General features: G+C 28.9%; 1 protein-coding gene across 2 annotated transcripts in view; it reads right to left on the bottom strand.

The window, feature by feature from the left end:
• The window catches only part of LOC119607992 (U6 snRNA-associated Sm-like protein LSm2), a 115,329-nt gene that overhangs the window by 49,722 nt on the left and 52,598 nt on the right, over positions 1–13,009 (bottom strand). For both annotated transcript variants that reach the window (XR_005231778.1, XR_005231777.1), the window contains one exon: positions 5,751–5,800. The gene's annotated coding sequence lies outside the window, so the exon portion shown is untranslated. The remainder of the gene's footprint in view (positions 1–5,750; positions 5,801–13,009) is intronic.

Genomic DNA, 13,009 nt, shown 5'->3' with positions numbered 1-13,009 from the left:
TGTAGCCTTCGTCCCCAAATATCTCGCTTAAGCTGGAGGTCTACACCAAGTAGAATCAATGCACAAAAAAGCGTAGAGTGACTTGAAGCGTAGAATACCTTGAGACATAGAATGCTTAAAGTAGATCTACCTTTAAAAGCGTCACAAGCGGCGCATGAACATGATTTTGACAATTTATATTATTTTTTAATGTGTATTCATCAATTTTAATAAATTAAAACGAGTTTAATGGTGAACAAATAAATAAAAGCTGTAGAATAACGTGAAGTTTTTTTTTTTTTTGAAAAGAACAAAAAAATTATGCTGGGGTAATTTATGTTTGTATGAATCAGAGAAAAATGTTTAAAACAAACTTTATAAATGTGACACATTTTTATTGTAAAAAGTTCATGCATTTTACACTTGCATGATTGAATTCAGAATAAAAAAGTTCAACCAACAATTACATATGTACTAGAGCCCTGCATGAGTGACTTAAATAATAAATTAAAACATTTGATTTTTTTCAAACACTGTGTTTGACTCACTCATTGTTTTATGAATGAAATGAATAGTATATTTGAAAATAAGGAATGTTGTCAATACTCAATTCAAACGAAACAAGTAATGAGAGTGTTTGTGTGATTCAATTCAAGTAGTATACAGTGAGTGAATCGAGTGAAAGCAAAACAATTTTTAAGTTCGACAAATTAACAGATTTTTTGAATATTACTTCGAATTTTCGAACTTAATTTCGAATAGTCGAAGATAATATAGTAGCGTCATCAACTGTACTTAACACTGCCAAATTTCAGCCAATTTGGTCCACGGAAACTGGTTTTATCAGCTTTAAATTTTTTTCGAACATGAGTTCGAATTTTCGAAAATTTTTTTTTTAGTTTTTTGGACTCAAAGAATAATTTAAAAGCATAAAAAAAATTTTCGAACATAACTTCGAATTTTCGAACTTAATTTCGAATATTCGAACATAATATTATCTTGTCATCAATTGTACTCAAGACTACCAAATTTCAGCGAATTCGGGCCACAGGAACTAGTTTTAACAGCATTCAAAATTTTCACCATTTATTCAAGAAAAAGTTTGAATCGATTCATTCGATTCAAACAATCTATTTTGTATTGTTTTAACATAAACAAATTGTTTACTCGCTCGATTTGAATGTAGTTGCACATTCACTTGATAGTACTCACAACGTTTGAGTATAACAAAACTTTGTAAATACTATTCTAAACAAACAATGAGTTGAGTGCAAAGCAATGAGTCACTCATTGTGTGTAGCAAATAGAGTTACTCATGCAGGGCTCTAATATGTACTTGATAATGACATTCCGAATATTCGGCCAACAAAACGTCCTTCAGCAAGTATATAAAATACTAGCATACCCTGGGTGCTTCGCTACCCAGAGAATCTTATAGATTCTCATTTAATCAAAAATGTTATGTTTCTGTGTTCAATATTATAGACAACTCAAAAAATATAATTTACTGAATAAAAAAGTACCAAAAGTCCCTTTCAGTAGATTCTCATTCACTAAGGTCCCTACATTTAAATTTAATATTTCTATGTTCAATATCGTAAAAATTTTAAAAAAGTAAAAAATGAGTATAAAGTCTCATTTAATAAGGACCCTGTGTCATGTGTTCCGGCTAACCATTATAGAGAATCCAAAAGGTACCATTTGAAGAATGGAAAAGTTCCAAAAGTGGAATAAATTCTACCTTAGTGTAAAGTAGGTACTGATAAAAATAGTACAATTTTTCCCCTTTTCGCTTAGAAATATACTTTTTTGAGAATTAAGTTTACAAAATGTTCAAAATTGTGCTTTCACTTTGGCACTTTTTTCCCCAGTGAAATAGCAAAAATGTTGTTTCAACAAATATTACAGAGTTAATCCGTAATTTTATAGGAATAATTCAATAAAACGAAAAAGTTTTCTTAATGTGCTAAAAAAAAGTACCAAACATACCCTTTAACACCCAAAAAGGACTGAATTTTAAAAAAGTACGAAACAGGAGTCTAATAACTTTGGGAGATATATTCAAAATATTTACAAAAATGTTATTTTGTTTATTAGTTAAAAGGTTATAAAGGGCCAAAAAAGGTACCCAAATCACCTTAAAAGTATGAATTTCAAAAAAGTACCAGACACCCATTTGCCTATTTTAAGAGTAGATACAGGTGCATTTAAAATTTTTCTTGTATCACTAATATTAGGTAAGATAATTAAGAAAACCAGTTTTATCCGTTTTTACCCCTAAATGTACAAATTTCCAAAAACATAACCAAGAACACAAAACCTGTCAAAATTTCATGATTCTAGGTTCAGCCGTTTGGGCTGTTTGATGATGAATAAGTCAGTAACGCTACTCTTTTATATATATAGATAAATTGGTTTATTAAAAACATACATACATACATACATATGTATGTACATGTAAAAGATTCTTTGTTTACTGCATATTTAACCTTTGTCAATCTCAACAAAATTGAAAACTAAATTTTAAACACTTGCTGTCAAATTACAAAAAAAATTAAAAAGGATCTTTACAAATTACGTAAACGACTGTAATGTCAAGGATACGTCAGGATATAAATGATAAAATTTGTTTTTATTAACTTTTAAAGATTTAAAATTGTTCTATAACAGTAATAAGCTTTAGTAGAAATTCGTTTTAAATCATACCCTAAAGGATCGTGTAAATTAGATACCATTTAACACAATGCTATGATTCAGAAACCAAAATCGTTGATACGTACATATGTATGTATATATATTGAACATTTTTAACTAGATAGAATTTTAAAATTCATTAATACCGAAATTTAGAAAGCAAGATAAATTTTATTTTTGGTTAAATGTGTGTTGTATTTCGACAATAAGTATGTATGTATGTATATCGTTTTAATCCATTTTATATGTGGTATGACCTTTTTTATTTGCTTTTTTATTTTTCAGGATTTTTGTTTCATTAAAACAAATTTAAGTAGTTTTACTTATTACTGTTCGTTTTTACACTTATCAATTTCTGTCTATAGGGTGTGCCCTAAAAGTTGAATTAGAGTCAATATTTGAAGAGCTGACTCAAAAGGAAAAAAAAAATCCCTTTTATTAGCAAATACTGACGTCAGTACAAGCATTTTAAGAAATATTATCTTAAAATAAACAAAAATTTCATTTCCGAGCGAAACATCAGTAACATCCATTCTGGGGTCACCCTAGTGTATATGATTTTTATTTTTTTTCCTTAATTCCAAAAGTACTAACCACAGGGAATTTACGAAAAAAAAAGAAACACAAGTAATTTTACGTTTATTAAGAAATAATTAGATGCTTTTTACAAAAGCAAAAACCAAAATATTAACTTGAAAAAAACTAACCTACACTTTTTTTTAGATTTTCAAAAGAAAGGGAAAAAACAACCCTCAACATGAAATAGCAAAATTCAAAATATTCAAAAGAAAACAGTTCAATTTAAACAAATTAAATTTTAAAAGCTTTCGTACCCACATTTAGTCAATATTTTTATTTGCTGTTTGTAAAAATTTATTATCATTTGCTTTATTTTATTTCATTACTTAAAATGTTTATTTTCTCCAAAAGAACTGTTTTTTTTTATATAAAATGAAAACTTTTTTCTATCAATGCAAACAATTGTGGTGTTATTCTAAGTAAATTGTACTTTTAGTATTCATCTTAAAAATAATGAATAAATATTTATGCAGCTTTGAGTCTTTTTCGATGAAAAATATATTTCAAAAACTAGAACTCATGAAATATTATTCATAAAAAAAGTCGCCATGAATTTGTTAATTTTTTTTTTATAAAATATTCCAAAATCGAAAAAAGGAATCATTAAAAATTACAGAACCAGTTCTAAAGGTGACAATTTCTGAAATGGAATAAACCAAATGCCAAACTAATTTTTAAATATTTTTCTGTATGAGCTAAATATTACGACAATTTGGACACCCATTTCGATAAAATGCGAAATGTGCTCCTCCAATCCACTAAAAATCATTTTGTGGACCAAAAATATTCTAAAAAATGTTTTCGAAATTAGCTCAAAATTACGGAATATTTGTGACCCATTTCGAAAGAAAAGAAAATATTTTATTTTTCCAAAATTATATTGAGGCCAGGGTTTTCAATCGCTGGTAGGAACTGAAGACCATTCCAAAAAAAATATTTTTTATTTTTCTCGAGTTCAGTACAATAATACGCATCGATTGAGTGGGCGTCATTAAATAAATTCCGACGAAATAACTCAAAAAAAAATTAAATAACACCCTAAAAATTTATTCAGAAAGCAAAAACAACGAAATTTGGGGATTTAATTCGCTTTTTGGGGCATTATTTCACATTTAAAATGGGGAAATAATTCCTCCAAATTCAAAAATACAAAAAATCCCTAAAAATATTTTTGGTGAGTTAATTTATTACATTACATTTAAATAAAAAAATATATGTTTGATTGCCGGCCTTTAGCCGGTCGCAAAAGTTTTATCATCTGGGGTATATTGGACACCGGCTTCGCTAAGAATACACTCTCCCTGTATCAAAAGCGTACGGCCTTAGGCCGGCTCTTTAAAAAATATTTACTAAGCGAAGCCGTAGTTGGACATACCATAGTGTAGAATGTTCTTGCGCACGGCCGCATGCCAGCTATTAAGGAAATCTTTATTAAGCGATTAAACTGAAATGTATAAAACTTTGAAAGTATGAGCGACCTACTTTTTTTAAAAATATCACTAAAACCGACTTGTTCCATAATTTGTTATTTTCTATATCTAGAGCCGAATTTTTAAATGGGAACTTATTTCATTTTAAAATTAAGTTTTCGTTTTTCATTTGAATTTGAATTTAGGGAGAGTTATTTCATTTCGTTGGGTCATTTTTTCATTTTTAAATTTGGGAATTATTTCATAATGAAATAAGTCCACAAATTTGGGGAGTTATTTCGTGGGGAGTTATTTCATGACGCCGATTGAGTGGTATTCCAACATGAAATTCTTAAAAAGGCTGTTCCTTGGGACACTCTGGTTTATAGTCTAGTTAATAATCTAGTCTATAGTCTAATATGTAGTATATTCTATAGTCTAGTCTACAGTCTTGTATATGCTCTAACTATAGATTAGTCTATAGTCCATAGTTTAGTATATAGTCTAGTACATAGGTATATAGTCTATTCTTGTGACACTTCTTTAACGGGAAATGGTGAATAATGGTTGGCTCTAATTCGCCTTTCGTCACGAATGTACTCTTTGTGCAGTGAGTAAAGACAGTCCTTTTCTAAGTCACTTACCCCCATTATCTCAATGTCTGGTTACATTTTATCGTAAGGTTAAATTGACAGTTTTAATACAAAAATTATTTTAACCGGCAGAATATCTACCGGTTAAACGATAACCGGAATTGGTGTTAACGGGTGTTAAAGATAAAGAAGGTGTATTATTTGCTACAACTTAGGGACATAACAATGATGTTGTGTATGTTGTTGTATTTTCATTGTGTTGATTGCAATGATAAAAATTACAATTTTTGACAATATTTTCATGATATCTTCGTTATTTGTGGACCGATTTCATAAAGAAAACTTTTGAAAGCATTTCTGGTAGATTCATTCAAGATTTATATACCGGATATATTTGGGAACTTTAAAACATTGATTTGAACACAAACTGCAAAAATATACTTTTCTATTTTCGTGGGAATTAAAGCAAAACTAAAAATTTACATAAAATACTTACCAGTTTAATACAAATTTGTTGTTGTTGAATAAATTTGGTAACTTGATGCACTGAAAGAAACGGAAGAAAAGATATAAGTATTAATTCATATACATTCGTATGTATGTATGTGTGTATGTATGTATGTATGTATGTATGTATGTATGTATGTATGTATGTATGTATGTATGTATGTATGTATGTATGTATGTATGTATGTATGTATGTATGTATGTATGTATGTATGTATGTATGTATGTATGTATGTATGTATGTATGTATGTATGTATGTATGTATGTATGTATGTATGTATGTATGTATGTATGTATGTATGTATGTATGTATGTATGTATGTATGTATGTATGTATGTATGTATGTATGTATGTATGTATGTATGTATGTATGTATGTATGTATGTATGTATGTATGTATGTATGTATGTATGTATGTATGTATGTATGTATGTATGTATGTATGTATGTATGTATGTATGTATGTATGTATGTATGTATGTATGTATGTATGTATGTATGTATGTATGTATGTATGTATGTATGTATGTATGTATGTATGTATGTATGTATGTATGTTTTCGAATTTCTTGTGTCCATAAAAATGCTCAATGAAACGAAAAATGGTTTAAACTTTTACCTGAATAGATGAAAATTAAATGTAATAATAGGAAAAGGACCTTAAAAATGATTTTAATAAAGGACTTTATAAACAAATATTCATTCATTTATTTATTTGTTTCCTTCTACCGATTGTTGTTGTTGATTGTTAAACATTTGTGGTTAATATTTTAGAGAATTTTGTTTATAACGAGTAAGAATTATTTGGACACGTTTGTTTGACCTTATTTAATTTTTTTATATTATTTAGAAAAAAAAAATTTAATTTATTTTGAAGAGAAATGATAACAACAACATGTTGAAACAATATAAATCCTTAAGGAATTTAATTTAAACACAAGGACATGAAGCTAAATAATTTCTGTTGTTTTTGTGGTGATGGTGATAACACAATTCCTAAAACAAATCTTATTTACATTCATGTCAAGCAACAAACTGGTTTTCATTAAAAAGTCTAAATTATATTTGACTTGACAACTTAGAGGTGACTTTCGATTTACATATATTATAAATATAAATATAAGAAATAAGTAAAGGGAAATTTTAAGAAATGCATATTGATTAATTCCTATAAACGAGTTAATTTTATTTAAAAAAAAACTTCGTAAATTAAAGTATTTTTATAATGAAAATATTATTAAAGTGTACTTACATTTAATATGAACAAATATTTCATCATTACAATGTGCAATTAAGTGTAAGAATATGCATATTGTTTTCCAACTAACTCTTCTTTTAATATTCGAAATGTATAAATTAATGTCATAATAATAAACATCATATTTGCAAAATGCAGATAATTATTTGTTCAATGAAACCGCTTTTCCAAAAACTGTTGATGTTTACATGAAAATTAATTATGTTTATACAAAACTAAAACAAAAACAAAAAAGGTGACTATGCCCTCGACTATATAAATTGACATATAAAAAATTTATTTTAAAAATTTAAAATAATAATCTTAGAATATAGTATTTTATCCCTATAGCAAGCCTGATAAAATTATTGAATATTTGGATCCCGCAGATATCTGGGCTCTTTAGAAAAGTTTGGGTCCACGGTGTAAATTTTGCACAAAATTGATAATTTTCTCAGACTCATATCTTAAAAATCGTTCGGAATTTTGATTTACTCTTTGAGGCAAATTTGTAAATCTTGTAATAAAGAACAAATATTGTGAAGAAATAAATCAAAAAATTTCAATTTAATTTTTTCATTTAGAAAAGAGGAAAGTTTTACCTTGTGAAATTGTACTGTTTTGATTAACGACACCAGTACGTATACGTGTTATTGATTCAGTGATATTTAAATATTATGTATACACCTAATTTAGAGAAGCACTTGAATTATTATCCCCTTCACCTTCGTGAGAAGGGTATATATAAGTTTGTCATTCCGTTTGTAATTTCTATAATATAATTTTCCGAACCTATAAAGTATATATATTCTGGATCCTTATAGATAGCGGAGTCGATTTAGCCATGTCCGTCTGTCTGTCTGTCTGTGTGTATGTTGAACTCAGTTTTCAGAAGACCCCAGATATCTGCGAGATCCGAATTTTCAATAATTCTATCGGAAATACGATCGAATAGAACGCTATTTAAAATGAGCCCAATCGGTCCATGAATAACGAAGATATGAGTAAAAATCCGAGACCACCTCTGAAAATTTCATGAAAAATTTACATTTTTCGTGCATGTTTATACAAAACAATAAACAAACAAAAACAAAACACAGTATCAAACGGTAAACTTTTTTGTTATTGTGATTTCTTGTTTTTAGACACAAGGAAAAGATAACAAACGTTACGTTGTTATTGGCTAGAAACATGAAATTAAGTATGTAGAGCCTGGATTATGCGAGAACACATTAAAGGGGACTTTTTGGTACTTTTTCGTTCTACAAAAGGTACTTTTTGAATTTTCTATAATATTGAACCTAGAAATATGAAATTAAGTATGCAGAGCCCGGATTAGGTCAGAACACACAAAAGGGGACTTTTTGGTACCTTTTCGTTATACAAAAGGTACTTTTTGAAATTTCTATAATATTGAACCTAGAAACATGAAATTAAGTATGTAGAGCAGCGTTGCCACTTTGGACACAATTGGACCAAAATTGGTAGTTTCAAATCTCTGAAATGACTTTTGGTAGTTTGGTTGGTAGGTTTAAATTTTGGTCCAAATTTGGTAGGATGAGATAATTTTGATCTCATGCATATGAATTTATAAACATTTTGACCTTGTTATGGCAAAGTAATAAGAATTTTAATAAATACGTCAATCTTAGGTTTATCCTTGTTAAGTTTATATTGTTTGTTCTATGAAAATATTAAGTTTCTATGTATTTCAACATTTCTGATTTGTGAATGTTATTAAGTTAGTTAGTTTGAAATGAGGATGTTATATAAAATCCGAAGGAATACTTGTAGGCCTGCATCGGTCCCGTTGTGCACTTCCTAACCAATGCCTCAGGTGGAAATCGAATGTACGACGTCAGGTCTGACTATAACATAAACCACTAACCTACTGGAGGCCACACTAATTCATTTTTTTTCTAAGAAGATTCATGAATAAATATATAATTTGGTGGGTCTACTACCTTACAAACGGAATCACAAAATTAATATACCCCAATCCTTTTTTGATGGGTATAAAAATATTAGGGTTATTTTGTTTTCGGATTCCGCTTGTAAGTATATATTTTTTCTAGGTTCTTATTAGATTCTAAGACGATATAGCCATGTCCTCCCGTCTGTCTGTTGAAACAGTTTTTTAACAACCGAAATCTATGTCGATTGGTCCACGATTGATCCTATTACAGCCATATATCCCCTTTTACGGAAAATAATTTTATTATCAATAAATAGCAAATTAGTTAACCGTAGTATAATAAAAGGATTTATCCATAAAGTCCTCAATTTATACGATAGATGCTGATGGTGGATATACATATATGATTCATCATAGCCGAATATAATACTATTACAATTTTCTCGGGAATGATTTTGGTACAAATTTTGTCGAAAACAGCAATTATGTATTTCATAACTATATAGTATTTGGAAATTTTGTCTTATTACGTAAAAGTGAACCATTGATTATTTAGAACAAATCATTGTATGATATTACATATTAGTTTTAAAAATAATGGAACTCTAAACAGAAGCAATTGTACCTAAGGAAAAAATTGGTAGTTTTTGTAACGTTTTGGTAGTTTTTTGTCGGAACTTTGGTAAGAAAAATAAATTGTGAGTGGCAACGCTGATGTAGAGTCTGGATTAAGTGAGAATCCATAAAAGAGGACTTTTTGGTACTTTTTCGTTCTTCAAAAGGTACATTTTGAAATTTCTATAATATTGAACCTAGAAACATGAAAATAATTATGTAGAGCCTGGATTAAGTGGGAACCCATAAAAGAGGACTTTTTGGTACTTTTTCGTTCTTTAAAATGTACTTTTTGAAATTTCTATAATATTGAACCTAGAAACATGAAATTAAATATGTAGAGTCTGGATTAAGTGAGAACCCATAAAAGGGTCCTTTTTGGTACCTTACCGTTTTGCAATTGGTATTTTTTGATTTTTTGTAATAAAATTCGTACTGACTGTTTTTTAACACATCATGGTAAGGGGTATATAAGATTCGACACAGCTGAATATAGAATTCTTACTTGTTTTTTTTAAGTTTTTTGATCTTGAGAGTAAAGCAAAATTCAAAACGGTTTGTAAGATTTGAGACTGAGAAAATTATAATTTTTTGAAAAAATTACACCGAGGCCCCGATTATTTGGGTGCCATAAAAAATGCATGACTTTGGGCAAAACTGAGAGACATGGGTATTTTTTACGCTTATATTTAATTTTTAAATTATGTACTCATTGACAAACTTATATTTAATACCCTTCTCACTAAGGTAATATGGTCAAAAGGCTAAGCCGAACATGAAATACTCCAGTAATGATGAATGTATTTAAAATATGTTTTTTACAATTATACGTTTATGTTGCATCTAGTAATATGTTTAAGCCAAATAATTCCGAGCTCAGACGCTTAATATGCTCCCCAAAAATAGTGGTGTATGGTATAATCAATGCCATTTAATTTGACATAAACATGTTTCATTAAAACTAGATATAATTATCAGCAGTTTTATATGTGCATAATTATATACTTATACACTATGTGTATAAATTATTCACTTTTGGCAAAAATAAATATTTGTTCGTTTCATAAATAAATTTTTATACCACCAAATATGAATGCACAAATAAATTTAAATATACTAGAACTTGAGTCATACATGGAAAGGTGCAAAAACCTTTAATTGCTGCATTTAATTCCAAAAATTTTCACATTATTACAGAGTCCTATACTTTGATGTCAAATTGAAAAGTGTTGCTTTTGATACGGAAGAGAAATGCCGACCAGGTCATGAACATCAGTAGCAATCTTAACAAGTAAAAAAAAACAAGACTATTCCGAATCTTATACGTACATATAATCACCATCAAAGCTTTCTTATATATCGCTATTAATATAAGGAATGTGGGTCAATTAAGGACCGAACTCTTTAGAAGGAGATCTTTATGAAATGTGGACCGATAGAAAATATTTGTGAAAAATTTCAGCCCTCGTTGAGGATATTCAGGCGGCCCTTTTGTCATATGAAATGTTTTGGGTACCTGGCCTTGAAGGACACTCTGAAAGAGCAGATTGTCTGGCAAAGAACCATTCTTTAGTATCCCCAAAGGATACATTAGGGAAAATGTGATTCATATTTTGAATCTGAATTTCTTCGTCATTAGGAGTGAATATCTGGACTAAGACAAGCAAAAAGCATCATAATGCTAATAAAGGATAAATCCCAAAAGTTACTGTCACTTAACAAAAGTGACTTAATATTACTAACGGGACTTTATACCGGACTCTGTGGACTTAGGTACCACCAGCACATTATTGGTAACACTGTGACGAGGATATGTAGATTCTGTGAATTCCAATTGTAAACCAAAATATATTAATTTTGGTCGCAGTGCTTGGTGTCTCCTTAATCAATCAATCAATCAATCAATCAATCAATCAATTTATATGGGTAATTCTTGTCAAGTGCTCCAACTTTTAAAATCGATGACTTCCGATTTGTATGAAATTTGCACAAATTTTTCAGCTAGTAACCACAAAGCTTTGTATGACCAAAATGTCCAACTTTGACCCCCTCCAAGTCCGGCAGTTCTGAACCGATAGTGGTGTCTGGCCTACTATCCAATAGTACTAACCTTGGTGCAAATTTCATCAAAATCGATTTCTTGAGTTGGGTCACTTGACATGAAATTGCCCATATACCTTTGTTGGTCTATGATCATTATTTCGATGTGTTATAATAGAATGTCAAAATCAATAGATCTTCTTTAATGGTGATTATAAAAAGAACTAGTAAAATCACTCTTGGTGTTAAAAAATGCACTTCTTGAACTGCAGAAGTGTTCGATTCTATCATTCTCTTACTAGAATATGCCTTAATTCAGAACTAAGTAGGTGTCATAACATTGGATTGATACTTTTTTGACCACAAAAGATGAGCGGTTCTTTGAAGCGAAATGCTAGAAATGTATGCAAAGGTCACAGTCAACAACTTTGAGAAAATATTATTGTACAAAATATATTTCTATAGAAACTTGCATGAATTATGTAATTAAATAACAACTTAATCTCTAAGCCTGTAATTTAAAAACACTTCTTGGAAATAACATTTTGACAAAAAAATTCAAGCAAAAACCAACCAATTAAAGACATTTATTAACCGTAATGTTTAATACTGTTAAATATTAACTTAAAAAATTAGGAAATCACAAATACATAATTTTTTAATAAATAGCTGGCATTTATTTGCGTTTTTTTTTTTTTTTTTTTTGCTGTGGCGGCATTAAATTTGTTTGGTTGTCGTTAAAATAAACTTACGCCTCTTTAGATTTTAGTCCGTTATGTAGATTAATTCTAGGGATTTGTTAGTTGCCTGTTTGTTAAATAAGCACACAAAAGCTATATGGAACATTGTACTGTACGAACAGTGTGACAAATATTAATTATTAGATTTTTTATATAAACAATTGTTTGAATTACATTAAGGTACTACACAGAGGGAAAAGTATATATACACGCCTGGTACCAAATTTTTAACAAACATTTGTTAACTTCTAGACAACGGGTGTGTAAAAAATTTAGATTGCGACAACGAATTATTACATTGTTGGCAACGTTGCGTTGTCAACACTGCATAGTGTTGTCGTACGTATGTATATACTTGACAACGGATGTTATTGAATAATTTGGTGTCAATTTGGTACCAGGCGTGTATATTTATTTTCACTCTGTGTAATTAAAATGTTTCAATTTGAAGCATATCCCACCAATAAATATATTTTCTAACGAAATTTTTTTGTATTTTTTATTTTTGGTCACATTGTAGCAATAAACATAAGTTTATACTTACAATTCTTTTTGGCAGTAGTTTTGTAATATTACAAAAAAAAAAGAAATAACAACATGTAGATAGAAAGTTAAGCTAAATTGACATCAAGTCAAAAAATCAAGAAAATTTTTTGTCCCCTATACATCTATATTTTCCTTTAACCTTTGTTGTTGTTC

Source organism: Lucilia sericata, unplaced genomic scaffold (genome assembly GCF_015586225.1).
Source record: "Lucilia sericata isolate MDLA Ls3-8-SP2 unplaced genomic scaffold, ASM1558622v1 Contig000021F_arrow, whole genome shotgun sequence".
NCBI classification, from domain to species: Eukaryota; Metazoa; Arthropoda; class Insecta; order Diptera; family Calliphoridae; genus Lucilia; species Lucilia sericata.
The sequence above is the reverse complement of the archived record's forward strand: the minus strand, read 5'-3'. Positions and strand labels throughout refer to the sequence as shown.